Below are 17,108 nucleotides of genomic sequence, written 5' to 3'. Positions count from 1 at the left end.
TTTCAGCGCCGTCTCATGCCCTTTTCTCACAGCCGTGATCGAGGAGTGTGAGCAGACGCAGCTGGCCCGGCCCCGCACCCAGCCCGTGCCAGCCTCCCAGGTTCCGTGATGACTCCCTCAACATGGGAGATGGCGGCACCCTGGCCTCACACCGGGACCCCTGCAGCCGAGTTCTGAGCCTGCCACTGACTAGCTGTGTGGCCTTCAGACAAAGGTGCAACCTTGCTGCCTCAGTTTCCCCACTCACAAATTAGAGAGAAGAGCAAGCCTCCAGCGCAGGGTCGTTGCAACACCTCAGGCGCGTGCCTGCACTGTCCTGGGAGCCTGGCGGTGCTCAATAAGCGTACATCCTCCTCCCCCTGTTCTTACGGGGTCCTCTTCACAGCCCCTTCCATGATGACATCTCTGTGGATTATTCCTGACCCTCCATGTCCAGCCCTGACCTCTCTCCCCTACGTTAGGACCAGGGGGCTGATGACCCACAGGACGTCTCCCTTCCTTGTCTCCCTGGGAACTCAAACTTAGCCTGTTCTAAACCCAAGAAAATATGACAAAGGGTATTTTTCTTGATACCTACCTGTTGTGGCCCTGTTGGTTGAAAGGGCTCATTCAGGCCAATTTAACACATTTAAGTGAACGTTTACTCCAAAGGCTCATTCAGAAATGCTAGGACTGCCCCTGCCCCAAAGAAGTACCCCGAGAAGTCTTATGGGTGAAAGAGACATAGGAGTAAATAGTTCCAACACTGAGTGACAGGCGCTCCAGGAAACCTGGAGGTCCAGGGGTTGATGCTGGCTCAAAGAAGGGGCTCTCGGCTCTCCCCAGAGAGAAGGGGTCAGCAGAGGCTTGAGCTGGGTCTTGAAGGATGCATAGGAGTTTGGCAGGTGGACAAGGAGACACAGACAGAGACAGCAGCACTGCCAGAGGCCCTGAAAGTTGAACTACACAGCACCATCAGGCAGCCGCGCCTAAACCCTGTGCTGGGACCCGGGCTGCGGGGGAGGCGATAAAATGTGCTGGGGAGACAGGCCGGCAGGTCGGGGAGGGCCATGTCCAGCAGACAAACAGGTGATTCTTTGTAGCTTTGAGACCATAGCCGTCTCCAAGAACCCGATGAGGACTATCAGCCTCGCACCTCGAATGCATGGACTCACAGCTCTGCAGACAACTCCGGAGGCCTCCCACCCGGACCCTGAGGTGAGCATCCTCAGAGAGAACCCTCGTAGATGATCGTGCCCCGTGCTCAGACCCTGCACTCTGGTTTGGATTAATCCTCCCTGAAAGCATGGGTACACTTTCTCCCTGCTCTTTCTCAGCCACCTGCCCAGGCCTGCGAGACCGTCGGTGACCCCACCCCTGAGGCCTGGAAGAGCTTCTGACACACCCGGAATTATGGTGTGAGCACCTTTCTCGCAGCCATGGACACAGGTGCTGGCGGAGCCCAGGCCAGCCCAGCCCAGGAAACACTCCATTCTCATTTCCATTCGCCCCACCCTTCGCTTTCTGTCACGTTTCTCTATCTGTGACCAAGTCACAACCCCGGCCCCACAGTGTCTCAATTATTTCAAAATTGCCTTTGGGGAGAAGGCCTTTGAAAGCCAAGTAGATTGGAGCTGCTGGCTCCCCTTACCCGGCTGCCTCCTGCCCCTCAGGGAGCCCCGCTAAACCAGCCCAGCACACGCCCTCCTTGCAGAACCCACCGCCAGGCCCCAGTGGAGGTGCTTTGCTATGTGTGGGGTGACCCTGTTCAGCTGGGGGAGGCTGCCACAGCTTTAAATATTTAACCACTTTAAATACGTTGGTAATGATAATAACTTTGCTGATGGCAGTTCAAATTAAGCTCCAGATCAAATAAGATTTGTTGAACCTCAAACACTTCCAATTAACTCCCTGGCCAGCTTCCCTCTCAGCAGATGGTCACAAGGGGCAGCTGTGTATCCCCAGCAGAGCACTGGACTTGGAGTCCATCTGCAAAGAGGGGCAAAGAGTACTTATTCCCGTTGTGTTGTTGTGGGAAGCAAATGAGATCGTGTTTGCGACAGTGCTTCCTGGGGTGACCCGTTATTAAGTGGATACAAATGCAGGGGATTATTACCACTTAGTTAAAGATGCTCCCAGCTCATCCACAGGGGTCCGCTCTACCATCTGCCAGCCCTTGTACTCAGAACCCCTTCAGGACAGTGGGGACACAAGGCCCAGGTCTGTCCCACAGGCCCCCAGAAGCCACCCAGTACCAGCAAGGGGGCTAGACTCTCCTCCCACAGGGAGATGGTCCCTCTGAGGGCGCCTCCTCCTAGGCAGAGTGTCCCCTGTGGTACCTCCTACCCCAGGGAGCCCCCATCCCAGCTAGAGCCTGGATAAGCACCTTTCACCTGCTCTGGAAGTGGCCTTGGCCTTGGCAATACCCAAGGAGCTTTTGGGACAGGTGGTCAGCGCCCCCTTCCTTCCCTTGCACAGAATTTCTCAGCCCAGACAGTGAGGAGAGGAGAAACCTCTAGCCTAGCCTCTGGCCCAGTGAGGACACTGGCCTTCTCTGTGACACCTCCCTTGGGAAGACCCCTAGTCCATCCTGGGATACAGTCAGAGCCCTGAGCCCCTAGCCTGGCATCAACAGGGCTGTCCTGTAGATTGACTTGTCAATGGATGGCAGTGACTTGCCGATGGTGAAACCCAACCCCTTTCTTCCTCCTGACTTCCTCCCTCTCTGGGGTGAGCCAGGTGGTTGACCAGAAGGGCTGCCAGTTTAAAGATCCCAGACAAGCAGCAAACTCCAGCGCCTGGCCCATCTCTGCCCTTCAGGAGGAGAAGGGACCCGAGGCAGTCTGCCCAGCTGGCCCTAAGAGGCCTGGAAGCCAATGATAATGGCTAATGCGATACACACAATTTCATTACTCATGTGAAAATTGATTCTAACTCAGGGAGAAAGGAAAGGAAAATCTGCTTGGAATGTTAAATCCCAAAGATCTGGAATGGTTAGATGCGCTTGTGCTGGGAGAGTGGGTCTGTTACAACACAGACTCACGGGGATGGAATCAGACAGACATCTGCCTGGTGGGCCGGGGTGGGGGTGTCACCTGGAGATTTTCTACTTCCCTGAACAAGCACCTGCCTGTCACCAACTACTGTGCTCCATTCTTTCTTCCCAGGAGGAGACACCGTCTCCGGAAACAGGCCACCTCCCTACTGCCCTGCCGCCAAACCTGGCTGGGAAAGCGGAGCCATCCCGGAGACGGGCACACCTCCGCAGGGATGCGTGGAGCCTCAGAGACGGGGAGCGGTGTTGCATACCAAGCTTCCTCATCTCTAAAGACTTCTGCCCTCACTAGGGCTGTGTGACATATGAAAGTCTGCAGCTGCGACATCAAAACACATTTTTGTTGATTAAGGCTAAATAATTAAGACAAGGTTTTTATTTAAACATTGGCCTCGGCAATAAGTCACGAACGTGCTCTGTGGTTTTCCTTGCTGGGTGACATATAGATATGCATCCCTGCCCTCCACCTTGGGTCCATCCCATTAACAAGGAAACCCATTCCAAGGTGGGTTTTTTTTAAGAACGAGAGAGGATGTGTTCCAACCTATACACAGAAGGACATATATTTGTTCTGCAACAGATTCGCTCATTCATTATTGAGCACCTACTTTGTACATGGCTCGGGGCCAAGGACAAGGCTATAAACAGGCGCAGGCAGCTCCACGGTGTGGCGGGAGAACAGCTTGCATGCGGCCATCCATCACGTACCACGAGAAGCAAGCTGATAGAGGTGGTGTGGCTCCAGAGACCAGTGAGAAGGAGTGATTCATTCTGCCTCGGGGTTCAGGGAGAGCTTCCAGGAGGCATCTGCTTTTGCCTCCTTCCCCGTGGGCGTCCGGGTGGGACTCCCCCAGGTAGTACAGACGCTGCTCCTCTGCTCCAGTGAGATCCCAGAGATCTCATTTGTACATACTCATCCGCCTTCTCTTCATGCCAATAAAAAGCAAGGCGGCACCCCTGTTCAGGACGGTGACTGTTTATTTTGAAGCTTGCTGTATGGCTGGGGCCCTGTGGGGCCCTATGGAGCCCGTAGACATCTCCAGCTAGGAGCTTCCCCCTGGACCACAGCCCAGATTTCCTCCTGCTTTCCATCCTCTCATTCCTGAGGAATCTGTTCACCAGGTAAGGAGAGGGGGATGGAACTGTGGAAGAGGAAAGGAGGCGTCCTGCATGTCCACTGATGGGGCGAAGAGTAAGGGACAGTGACACAAATAAGTTAGGCTCTCTGTCCTTTAGCCGCACTGCAGACTTTCAAATGTCGGAAGCAGCCACCCTGTCTTCCCTCCCACCTGCCTGCAGCCCCCGCGCCATCTCGCCAGCCCGCTCCTGGATGCCCTGCGGTTTTTATCAACGGTCCTCAGAGTGAGGTGCTGGCACTGGGCACCGTGCGCCCCCCACCGAGCGTGCTCTAGTCGGGGTGCACGTGGGGAAGCTGCCCTGCGGCTGAACACCTGGTCCCTTCCTCAGCTTGCATCTGGGCCACGGGAGCTGGTAGTCAGTCCCACCTCCAAGTCCTCTGCCCCAAATGAGGCCAAGTCGGGCTCCCCGTCCTGTGTTTGTGTAATTGATTATTTTAAAGATCTCCCATGCAAGGCTTTTCATTTCCTCATGATTAATTCCATCTTGTTGGTTTGGGCCCATTGTTCTGCCTATCGATCGTTCTGCATACTGATTATGTCATCCCCTCTCTTCCAGCCTGGTATCGTGTCAATCTGATAATCTGCCTTCTCTCTCCTCATCCACGCCATCGATAAATATGCCACCAGGACGGGCTCAAGGATGACGCCCTTAGCACTAGAGACATACAGGAAGGGCTCGGTTAATATGTGTCACACAAATAAATGAGTAACTGAATGAATAAACAGACAAATGTGACCTCTCGCTAGGTCCACCTTGATCTTTAACCAATGCTCTGGGTCCGACTGTATCCACAGTTATGAATCCATCTGTCTGCATCTTAGGGCGTTTGCAGCTTTTTATCTTATCCCTAAAGACACCCTCAAGACGTAGCTTAAGGCTCGCTGACATGAAGACATCCATGTCTAACATACTTAGACGTACTAAGCTTTGGAAAAAAAAGAAAAGGAGGTAAGTTGGACCTGCCTTCTTCATGAACTGCTGCCGGCCCTCATGAGCTCCTGTTTCCCTGGAGCTCCAAAGCCATCCGTTTCATGCTCTCTTTCCAAACGTTGCAGGAAGATGGCATAACACTTACTGCCTTATAATATTTGTAATCGACCTTCTTCTTCTCTGTGAAACCATCTGCCTTTCTCCAGGCCTCTAGCTCCCCTCTCCCTCTCCACAACTTCTCAGCACGACACTCCCAGAATCGCATCGACAATCTTCCATGGCTTCTCTAAGCATGGCTTTATGGTTACCTTTGTTTGTCCCAGTCTCCGATGTATCCCCAGCTTTGGCCCCCTGCGGTGCAAACGCAGCCCGGAAGTCAGGAGCAGCCAGTCGAGCTCATTAACACTGTGTTCACGCGCATTCACGTCCACTACCGAAAACCAAAAATGACACCCACGGAGTGAAGACGGGGTATAGCCACTCTCCTACCTTAAGGACTGCTCATCGTGGGTGAGCGAGGCATGAACACGTGTGACAATGCAAACGTGAGCTACAAGCATGAAAATGTGCATTAAAAGATTCAGCATTCATCGAGGTCCTGCTATAATAATAACGTTTTATATCACTTACTATGCTCAGCTAGTAAGCGCTGTATATATTTTACTTATTTTAATCCTCACTACAGTCCTACGCGACGAGGACAATCGTTATCTCCACTTTACAGCAAACAGAAGCGCACAGCTTTAAGCGGTAGAGTGGGGACTGGAACCTGCAGCCGGGCTCCAGAATGAGGCTCTCAACCATGGTTGCCTCTTCTTAGGCATGTTTACACACATCAGCAAGAACCCATCCCAAGCTTTCCACCTCATTTCCTCCAACCCACAAGCACACATCACATTCTTTCCTTCTAAATATTACTCAGCATTCTCTGAACATTTCACGCACTTTCATATCACTATGCCTCTGTTCATGCTATTGGCTTTGCTCAGAATATCCTTTCTCCTCTGGCTCACTCAGAAAACTCCTATTCATCCTTCAAAGCCCAGTTCAATGTTGCCTTTTCTGCAAATCATGTCCTAGTCCCATCCCAGATAGAATGGTTTGTTCCTTCCCTTCTGGTCCTATAGCAAGCTGTTTATACTACGCTCCATCAAAGCTGGCTAGATCAGGCTTTATAAATACTGGAAGGTTCTGGAACAGAGATGTGACAGCCAGGCAGCTGACAAAATAATAGCAAAAATAAAGTTTGCAGGTTATGTGGGGCCTTCACTTATTCATTCACTTCATAAATATTTATTTAATGCCTACTGTATACCAGGCACTCTTCTAGACACTGGGGATGCACAGTGAACAAAATGCAGAAATGCCTGCACAAGAGCTCACACTCTAGTGAGGGGAGACAGACAGGAAAGAAAACGAGCAAGTAAAACACAAGCACATTAGGAGGTAGTGGGTGCTGTGGGGATGAAGAAAGCAGGGGAAGGGGTGGGGGCAGGGCACGGAGGTTTTACCATTGGACCCTGAACACTGAGACTTATTCTCAGTTGCCACCAGAAGGTGCCACTCAGAATGGCAGGGAGGGTGTGCCTTTAACTATTCAGGCAGGCTTCAGACGGTGGAGACGGTGGTGACGGGGAGCCTTGATCATCTCATTAATTTGAGGAGGCAGGTGCAGACGACAAACGCCTGAGGGCACAGCTGGAACTGACCCGCGTCCATGGAGATTGCGTCTAACACAAGTGAGTGACGTCTGTGCACACAGGCAGGGCACAAAGCACTTTATGTGGATTATTTCATCTACTCCTCACAGGTCCATAAGGCGAGTGCAATTATCATCCCCCTTGTACAGATGAGAAAACTGAGGCTTGGAGACATTAACATCCTGACAAGGACCCAGGGAGTTTCAGCGATGGGGCTGGGATTCAAGCCCGGTCTGTGTGAGTTCCGGGCCACCATCCTGCCACCTCAGGCTCCAGAAATCACTAGCCTAGAGCTGCATCAGCCAAGAGTCCTACTCTCCTGGTCACCCCAAAATACACCCGAGAGCAGAGACACAGCACAGCATGAGGCAGCAGAGGGGACCCTCACCGCTGAGCCCCATTCCCCAGGGGAGGCTGGACAGTCCCCGGACGAGCGCTGGCCTCCTGGACTGGGCCTTCAGTTCTGCAGCCACAAGGAGGGGCCTGGCTGAGGGGAGAGGCTCCCAAATCCATGGCCAGGCCTGATGGGGAGCTTCCCTCCTGGGCTCCCCCACACGCCTCTCCTGCCTCCCCAGACCCGATCGGGTGCCGCCGGCCCCACCACACCCTAGACCATCCCTGCACGGTAAGAGGGTTTCCTCATCCTCCCTCTTAGGACAGCAAGCTACAGCACAGACACATGATCCAGACGCAGGTTTGACTGCCCACCTGTGGCCTCGCCTTCACGTCAAACCGGGCTCCTCCGGGGCCAGGTGGCTCCTGCTCATTGTTTCATCTTTCCCAGCACCGACGCCAGGACCTTCCCCTCCGCTCTCATCACTGCCACAGAGCCTGTCACTCCCTCAGCTCCTGCGCTTCCGAAGCGCCTGCTCTAGCTCCCTCGCCATCTTTCCCCCCACCCCCCCTCACTCTCCAGGCCCCAGCGCCTGCCCGCCCACTCCACGCCCTTCAAGCAGCGTCTGCACTGTCCTGACTGGTCTGAGATCCTCGGCCCATCTCCCCACTGACCGTGACCCTGAGCCCTCCCGCTCTCCTGTCCTTTGGTCACCCCTGCCCTACAAAACCCCTAATGGCCAGCTTCTTCCCGCCCACACGCCAGCTTCTAAAGGCTGTCAGCACAGCATGATGACCCAGCAGTGCCACCGTCTGCCAGGGTCCTTCAGTGCTGCTCCGCAGTCCTTGGGGTCCTGGTCTGTCCCTCCCCTTCCTTCCATAGGCTTTTCCAAACTCCTTCTCCAGCCCCTCCACCCACTACCTACCCCTTCACACCCCCAAAGTGACGGTCTCTTCCTTCCTTGAGACTGTCAAGGCCACAGAGTGGCAATGCCCCCGATGCCCCCTCCCTGCAAAGATCAGCATTCGGCTGCCCTCCCTCCTCCTCTGGCCCCTTTAAGGGGAAGGTCCTCTGGCCCCACGGGTCCTTCCCTCTGGCTCTCTCCCGGTGTGTGTGCGCAGGAGCGGCCGGCCAGCTCGCAAGACTAGGTTGTGACACCTCTTCCCAGCTCTGTGTTGAGTGGCACCACATTTGTAGCTGAAAATGGCCCTGGTGAGAGGATTCACACCATGGGATCAGCAGACGCTACACAGCAGGGCTCCCCACAAGAGAGAGTCCGACCAGCTCACCACCGGGAGTCAACTCTCCGAGGGTGACCAGCATCCCAGTTTGCCCAGGACCATCCCGGGTTTGTCCCGAATCCCAGGAAGCCTCTCAGTCCTGGGCAACCAGGATGGCTGGTCATCCTCACCTCCTCATCTCAGCAGAGGTGCCCTCACTCGTTCCCCGTGCTCAGGTCTCCCTCAGGCAGGAGAAGCCCTCCCTGGAACCTGTGCCCGGTCCGGGTGCTTCCTGGCCTCTGCTGTCCTCCCCAGCCAGGCTGCCCGTCAACAGAAGAATGGTTACAGAAAATGCGGTACGTACACAATGGAATATTATTCAGCCGTAAAAAAAGAAGGAAATCCTGACATTTACAACAACATGGATGGACCCCTTGAGGGCATTAAGCTAAGTGAAATAACTCAGACAGAGACAAATACTGTGTGATCTCACTTATGTGGAATCTAGAAACAAACAAACAAAACTCATAGAAAAAGAGATCAGACTTGTGCTTACCAGAAGCAAGGGTGGGGGGAGGGGAATTGGAGGAAGGTGGTCAAAAGGTACAAACTTCGAGTTACAGGACAAATAAGCGCTCAGGATGTAAGTACATCATGACAACTACAGCTAACTCTGCTGTATGGTACAGAGGAAAGTGGTTAAGAGAGGAAATCCTGATTCTCATCACAAGGGAAGAAATTGTTTTTCTTTTTATTGTATCTATATGCGCTGATGGATGCTAACTAAGCTTATTGCAGCAAACATTTCACAATACAGCTAAGTCAAACCATTCTGCCATACACCTTCAACTTATACATTTAAGTTGTCAATGTATGTCAACTGACAATGACAGTCATTGTCTGCATGTCAATATTTACAATGTATGTCAAGTATATCTCAATAAAACTGGGAAAAAACACAAAAAAACAAAAAAATCTCTGGCCTGGATGGAGTAACGACTACTAGGAATTCCATAGCAATGACTCTAGCAGCTACATTTGGAGGGCATGAAGTCCTGGAATGCTTTTTAAAAGAAAACCATGTTTTGTTAGTTTTAATATGCATCTTTTCTGTGTTTTGGAAAACATGCTATTAAACAATGCTAGGGAGTCAATGGTTTATCAACCGATAGTCTTGAGGGTAAGATTCGGGCCACGTCTGAGTCTTCTTGTCAACGAGCAGAATCAGCGTGTTGCAGCCAGAAAGGTTCCTTCTCATTCCAGGGAACGTGAGTGTGCAGCCTTTACATAATAAATAAAGACATTTTTATTGATTGAGGAACTGTAACAGGTAATAATTCGGCTTTTGATGAGACTTTATCCATGTGCTTTACAAAAATAAGTTTTTATAACCATTGGTTACAAAAAAAAAGAATCTGAGAATCATCTAACACTTGCCTTTCACCCCCCACAGCTAGTCAACCCTGACGTGTCCCAGGGAGCCCACCCCCTCCGGCCTCTCAAGCCCCCGTGCCCCTCCGCGCCTGATGCCCCACCTCAGCCAGCCCCCAGCCCTTGTGCAGGGTCACTGCCATGCTCAGTAGCTGCTCTCCGTGCCCCTAGTCTGGATCAAGTCCCATCCATCCTCCAGTCTGCAGCCAGAGCAATTACTTCTAAACACACCTCTGATCAAGCTGGTCCTCCGTTTAAAACTTCTCAGTGGCTCTCTGTAGCTTTCAGGATAAAGTTAAAACATTTTAGTGTACACACAGAAGACCCTCCATAATCTGGCTCTGCAGGGACATCCCAAGGTCACCAACCCAACCCTTGGTGTAACATCCTTGGGCCAGACAAGAGCTGCAAGGTCGCAGGAGGCTGGAGAAGCCAGCACCCCTGAGTCAGACGCCTGGGTTCCTATCTCCGGTCCTCCACCAAGGACATGTGGGGTCTGGGCCTCACTGTCTCTGTGATGAAAGGAGATGTTCATAGGACCTGTGTGTAGGGTTGTTATGAGGATTAAACTAGACAATGCAAGGAATTAGACACTGCCCAATGCTTAGTGAGTGCTCAGCATGTTGTCACTACTGTAATTATAAACAGTCCCCAGCCTTCCTCTCGGCCACCTCTCCCTGGAAGGGGCCCCAGCCCAGCCATCACACACGGCACCCTCTGCCTGGGATGCCCGTGCCCTTTTCTTTGCCAGGCTAACTCCTACTGGTCCTTTGAAACGCAGCTCTAACTGGATGGCAAGTGTTGTTCCTCCTCCAGGAAGCCTCTCCTGCTGCCCACGTCTGATTTCAACGTCCTCTCTGTGTCCCCATGGCCGCCTGCCTCGGCCTCCACCTTGGCACCTCATGCTGCATGGTATCATCTGTTCACTTCTCTGTCTTCACTACAAAATGCTGAACTCAGGAGTCTGTCCCCTGAGTGCTGAACACAGGGCCTGGTGTAGAGTTGGGGCCCAAAAAAATATTCACTGCACGAATGAATGAATGGACGGATGAAAGGATGAATGAAACAGCAAAACCAGGCCTCATCCCGTGGGTCTCCAGGCCGCTGCCCTTCCCACTCCCTTAACATCTCAAAGCATCTAAAGCCCCAAAAGAAATGCTCCAGGCCGACTCTGTCTTTGTCCTGGGTCTCCAGATCCTTTGGAAAACTCCGGTCGTGGACTGAGTCACGGGAATCACCATGGGAGGGACTATCGGCTACTGGGAGGCCAAAGCTGGAGCCGGAAAACAAAAGATGCTCATTATGAAGCCAGCGAAATGACACGAAGGTTGGGGGTGCAGAGAAGGGTCCACATTAGAGGAAGAAAAACAAGGGCAGAGCAGGCAAACTATTTAAGCAGTCGACTCAAAGGGAAGGACAGACTAAATCAAACCCTGACAGGCAATCAATGGACATTCAATTAACAGTTACAATATTACTAATTTACACAAAACAATCTAAACAATACCCTTTCCCTCTCTGAGAAGACGGGTTCAACGCCTCCCGGCGGTTTGCACATTCCCTGCTAAGCCGCAGTTGCTGGCCACTGTGCCCACACCCAGGGCAGACCCCACGGCACTGGGACAGCCAGACCACAAGACGCAGGGGTGAAGGGTGGGCCTGGGCGGGTGCAGAGAGCTTGGCCTGGGCTGGAGAAAGGACATTCAGGGTAGTGAGGCCAGGTGACTTCTGGAACTGAGGAGGAGCAAGCAAGGACTCAGGGAGGCCACCATCAGCATCACGCAATCATTCTCGCATCAGCAGCCCAGGGGTCCGAGTGGCCACAGACCCCACTCAGCCTTGGAAGTCCTGCTCCCTGCAGTCTGTGGTGCTCCGAAGGTGAATACCTGCCAGGTGCGTTGAGGTCCGTCTTCAGGCTCAGAGCACCCAGAGATGGGGCAGGGGGAGATCTCCATTTAGGAGTAAAGAGAGAGAAAGGGGTGGCACCCACTCCACAGGGACACCCCCAGGTCACTGACCCAACCTTGGTGTGACAGCCTTGGGCCAGAACCTTGAGGCAGCAGGGTGCTGAAGGAGCCAGGCAGAGCTCAGTTCTAACCACGACCTTGAGCGGGCCTCTTACTGCTCCAGGCCTCAGTTTCCCGCTCCAATAAAATGGGACAATACTGGTGCCCACCTCAAGGTTGGGTGAGACCTGGAGAGCGGTGTGTGGAGCGTCTGGTCCTTAGCGCTGGTGACTCTTGGTGTCTAAGCGCTAATGTGGGCAGCGCTCCAGAGCAGGTGCCTGTGGTGGGGACAGGGAGGGCAGGGGAGGAGGAGGGGAGGGAAACGCCATTTCTCGTCTCGTCCCATCGTTCCTGACGAGTGCATTCTGAAAGATGTCACAGCTACCACCTCCACACACACAAATCCCAGGTCCCCTCCCATTTTCTAAGCCTCCGAAAGCCCAGCTTTAAGCAAAGCAGTTTCTCGAGGAAGGCAGGAGTGCTGTCTCCAAACAGCGGAAGGGCTGCCACACCTTCTGCGCACACAGCCCTGCCTCCCTCCCGGCCTTTTACAGACGAGGAAACTGTCACCAAGAGGTCAAACGACATGCTTAACGTCACACAGTGGCTGGCCTCATCTTTCTTAAATTATATTTTTTCCAGCCCGTGATGCTCCAGAGACACAAGCAGGACCAGTGAACCACAGGGACAGAGGTGCCGTCTGAGGGGGAGAGGGGTCTCAGGATCAGAGCTCCCCTCACCCCAAAGGTCCATGGGGCTCCGAGTCCCAACACCCGGCCCGCTCTCTCCCTGCCTACATTCCCAGACGTCATGGGGCCGATGGCATGTCCCTTGACTGTTCTCAGGCTGGGCCTGGCAGAACCCAGCTGCTCTGTAATTCAGCTGTCAGAGACGGAGGCATCCACGGACCACAGGCCTGGGACCTCGCAGGAAGTGGCTTTCCAAACCATGCTTTTGAACACAGATGACTGAAAGAGATATTTGGGAGCTATTCACCCAGCCAACAGGCCCCTTCTCAGCCTGTAGAGGCTGTCACTGTTGGTAAATGTGTTTTCTGATCCATTTGAACACGCAGATTAACGATCTCCGCAACCCGACGGACTGGGAGTGGAGAGCTGCGCCCCGTAATGAGCCCTCCCATCCCCCACCCCATGGGGAACCTGCACTAGCTTAGTCCCCCTGTCACTCCTCCCCATGAAATAGCCTTCCCTACATCCTCTCCCCACAGGCCATCGACCAATTCATTTGCTCACCATTATTTTTGAAACTCAAATTTTATTAGCAGTGGAGCATGAGTAATAAATACTAATACACTGTTTGCACTTGAATTAGCCCTGCACATCCTGGGACCACAGGGCTATTTGTCAAAGCCAGACTTCCCCGCCACCCGCACTTTATGGCCGGGACACAGGCCCTTCCAAGGTCACGGACTCTGGGGCGCCAAGCAAGGACAGGAGGGTGTCCGGACGACTCACACTTGGGGCCCCCTGATTCCTAAGCAGGGCGTGGAACTGCCTGGAAGGAAGGGCAGCTATGGTGGGGCTTTAATGCTAGAAAAAGGGGACCAGATGCCAGCTTCCCTGCCCACCAGCTGCGTGACATGGGGCAGGCATATCAGGGTAACCACTCGCAACTTGCGTTTCCTCATCTGTGCAATGGGTCAATGACACCCACCTCCCAGGGTTGCTGGGGGGATTAAATCACAAGCCAGATATGAAAGCCCCTAAAAGCAAACTTGCACATAGTGGGGACGGTGGCCACGGGAGGATGCGGAAGGGGGTTTCTCTCTACGAGGAGTCATAATATACCTGAGGTCACCTGCACCTGGTCCCACAGACGGAGGAACGATGGGCAGCACCTTTCCTGGTGCCCCTCGTCCCTACAGGGGGCTTACATACTGGAATGTCCAGGCACATCTGTGGGACCGTATGACGCTGCCTCTGTGTGCAGACGTCAGGAACCCAGTGAGGAGCAAAACAGACATGGTCCCCGGTGCCCAGGCTGGGCTCCTGATGCCTGCCTCCAACAGCTGTGTTGGGGCCCAGATTCAGGTAGAGGGAGCCAGGGCTAAGGGCAATCTTTCCAACGCAGGTGGGCACAGCAGCTGGGCTCCCCAAGAAGGCCCCCTGAGCCTTGCTTCTCTCTTTGGGGCTCAACGGCCCGCTTCTTTCAACAAACATTCAGCAGGACACTCCCGTGTGCCGGGCTCCATGTTAGTCAGGGCACAGAAGCAGATGCAACAGCCGGGTCCAGTCCCTGGCTTCCCAGGGCCCAGTGCCCAATGTGGGAGGCAGAGCAGTGAACAGGCAGTTACAGTGCAGTGTGGGAGTGCTCCCCAGGGAAGGAGAGCAGGAGGCCGTGGGAGCACACAGAAGGGGCCCCATTCAGGCTGGGTGAGGCAGCAGAAGAAGGCTTCCTGCAAGAGGACTGGATAAGCAGGAGCAAAGCAAGAGAAGGAAGGAGCTAGAGGAACCAGTTCCAAGCAGGGTGAGCAGCATGTGCAAAGGTCCTGAGGCAAAGACAGTCAAAGCTACACTGGGAAACTAGAGTCAGCACTGCAGATGGGCACCTGCTAAATGGGTGGAATCCCTAAGAGAGGCCCAGAGGAAGGGTCCTCAATAGTCTCTGCCTTCAGCCAGCCTCCAGCCCAACAGAGGTGACAGGACCAATACATTGGAGATGGACTTAAGACAAAAACAATCATAAACAGCCAGAACCTGTTAATGTGCTTATTCTGTTCACAGTGTATATGTCCTTGCTGAGGGCTGGGACCATCAAGAGCTGAAGGGGTTAACCAGGGCAGGCCTCCCAGAGGAGGTGAGCAGGCTGAGTTGGTAGAGAAGCTGTCCGCCCTCCAGGACCCTGAGTGGTGCCCCCAGGCCCCTTTTTCCCCATCTGATTGGAAACCCTGGACAACAATAAAGCTTTATCTGCTTCGCCAGTTGCATGTAAATGCAGACACCGTGCCACCTCTCTCCCACTAGACACGGCCACATGTCAGGGTGGCTGAGTCGGACTTAGGGTGATTTGCTGAGCCAAACAACAAAGGCAACAAAAGCTCCTGACTCCCCAGCCTCCTCCCAGCTCCCAGCCGCCCCTGGACGACGAGGCAGGCTGCGCCCAGCTTCTCCATGAGCAGGGAGGTCCCTACGAAGATGCAAATCCTGCACAGGCCCTGGGAGACTGAGGGATTCGCAGGGTGCAGAGCAGCTCCTCCTCCCTCCTTGGCCCGGAGAAACACTGGCTCCTCTGCTCTCACCGAGAAGGGCTGCAGGGCGTTTGCACTGAGCACAACAGTCTGCCCTGGAGCCTGGAGCCTGCACCCAGCCCCTCCCGCCACGACCCTCACCTTCGGAGACACAGTGCTGCACTCCACACAAATGCATCCCTTCTGCCTCCCGCTTCCCCCTCACTTCCATTCTGGAGGCTTCTCCAGGCCAGGACCCGTACAGGAACTGTGGCTGTTACGCACATTCCACCACAAGCTGCGGGGCCCAGGGGGACCCTGGCTCAAGCAGAGTTGCAAAGACAACACAGACCCAGAAGCCATCCCCTCCAGTTAGCGGAGGAAGCGGTCAGGGCAACCCTTATGTCCACACCCCACCCGGAGCACCAGCTCCAGAGTCAGACCCGGCCTGAGCCCACCTCCGCCACAGGCTGGCTGTGTGACTTTGGGCAACTTATGTAACCTCTCTGAGCCTTTGTTTTGCCACTTGTAAAATGGGGGTGGTCGTGAGGATTAAAAGAAATTGCACGTGAAGTGATCAGCACACTGCCTAAAATATCAGCCACTACTCTCATTAGCGTCATTCCAGGCGTCCTCTCAAACACTTTGTCAAGAGACCAGACTCTGCTTGGCACGCCATGCTGTGGTAGGTGTCCCATATATAAAGTGGAGGAAGATGGGCAAGGATGTTAGTTCAGGGCCAGTCTTCCTCAGCAAAAAGAGGAGGATTGGCAGCAGTTAGCTCAGGGCTAATCCTCCTCAAAAAAAAAATAAATAAATAAAAATACACAACTATGTACCGGGGGGCTTTGGGGAGAAAAAGGAAAAATAAAATCTTTAAAAAATAATAAAATTCAAAAAAAAAAAGAAAAGATCACTAAAACTATTAAGGAGCCGGCCCGGTGGCGCAGTGGTTAAGTTTGCATGTTCCGCTTCTCGGCAGCCCAGGGTTCGCCGGTTCGGATCCCGGGTGCGGACATGGCACCGCTTGGCAAAAAAAAGAGACCAGACTCTACCCACTGTAACCTGAGCAGTATAAGCACTTAAAAAAAAATCTTTTTAAATTGGAGTGTAATGTTCGTGTGTGGAGCTCCACGAATTTCCCATATAAGCAGCTCTCAGATGAAGAAACAGAGTGCTATCAGGACCCTGGGGGCCCCGCACCCCCGCCAAGGGTGACTCCCGCCCTGACAGCCGTTACCGCAGACCACGCTGTCCGTTCTGGAACCGTCTATAATACAGCCATACAGAACGCGCCGACTATACCTGATGATTCCCAGAGCCCTCTCATAGATCTGAGCCACTGTGCTCCTCCTCAGGCCCCATGGATTAGGATTTTTCTTGTCCCCAATCTTACTGCTGAGCAATCGGGGGCTTCAGATGTAGTGACTGACTTGTCCAAGGCTGCACAGTAGGCAAAGAGGCAGGGACTCTCAACCCCGGCTGGCCCAGCCCTCTCCTGTCACCTCTCCACCACGCCAGGCTATTTTCCACTGATCACACCAGCCTCCCCTATGCTGCTGGGATGCGCCCCCACTCCAGGAAGCTCCCCTGGGTTGCTCAGAGAGCCTTCAGCCTGTCCTGCTCCACCCACGTCAGCCTGGACACTGGGTCTTCACACGCAGTTAACCTGGGCATGACCTGGCGGGCGCGCGTTTACCGCCTGCGGTGGGTTTGCACATTGTCTCTGCCCAGCTCTGCTCCGCATGCCTCTTGGAGTCACAACTCCCGGACGGCGGGGCCTGCTTCTACGGCTCCTTCCATGCCCTGCCCAGGATGGATGGGGCTGGCTGGAGGCCGGGGAGGATGGGGGCATACCTGAATCAGGGGCCGGCCAGGTGGGAGCAGTGGAGCAGGGCACTCGTTCCCCTGGCTTGACGAGGGCTCCATGCAAGTCAGTCTAATGATGGGCACGGGACAAGAATGAACCAGGGGCCCAGGGACCCCATTTCAAATCCTCGTTCTGCAAGTCACGTGACCTTGGGCAAGCTACCTCTGCTCTCAGAGCCTCAGTTTCCTTACTTGTAAAATGAGATGATTGGAATAAATCTGACTTGACAAATTCCTTGTGCCTTATGTCCACCGGA

The 17,108-nt window shown here is 53.8% G+C and overlaps 1 protein-coding gene across 12 annotated transcripts in view; it reads right to left on the bottom strand.

Annotated features, from left to right (window-relative positions):
• Nucleotides 1–17,108, bottom strand: part of GRIK4 (glutamate ionotropic receptor kainate type subunit 4) — a 413,900-nt gene that overhangs the window by 384,618 nt on the left and 12,174 nt on the right. For 3 of the 12 annotated variants that reach the window (XM_070273799.1, XM_070273802.1, XM_070273809.1), the window contains exon 1: nucleotides 7,513–7,728. The exons of the other annotated variants lie outside the window; for them this stretch is intronic. The gene's annotated coding sequence lies outside the window, so the exon portion shown is untranslated. Of the gene's footprint in view, nucleotides 1–7,512; nucleotides 7,729–17,108 lie in introns of those variants that run through there. 12 annotated transcript variants of the gene reach the window in all.

This window comes from Equus caballus, chromosome 7 (assembly GCF_041296265.1).
Source record: "Equus caballus isolate H_3958 breed thoroughbred chromosome 7, TB-T2T, whole genome shotgun sequence".
Classification (NCBI taxonomy): domain Eukaryota; kingdom Metazoa; phylum Chordata; class Mammalia; order Perissodactyla; family Equidae; genus Equus; species Equus caballus.
The sequence above is the reverse complement of the archived record's forward strand: the minus strand, read 5'-3'. Positions and strand labels throughout refer to the sequence as shown.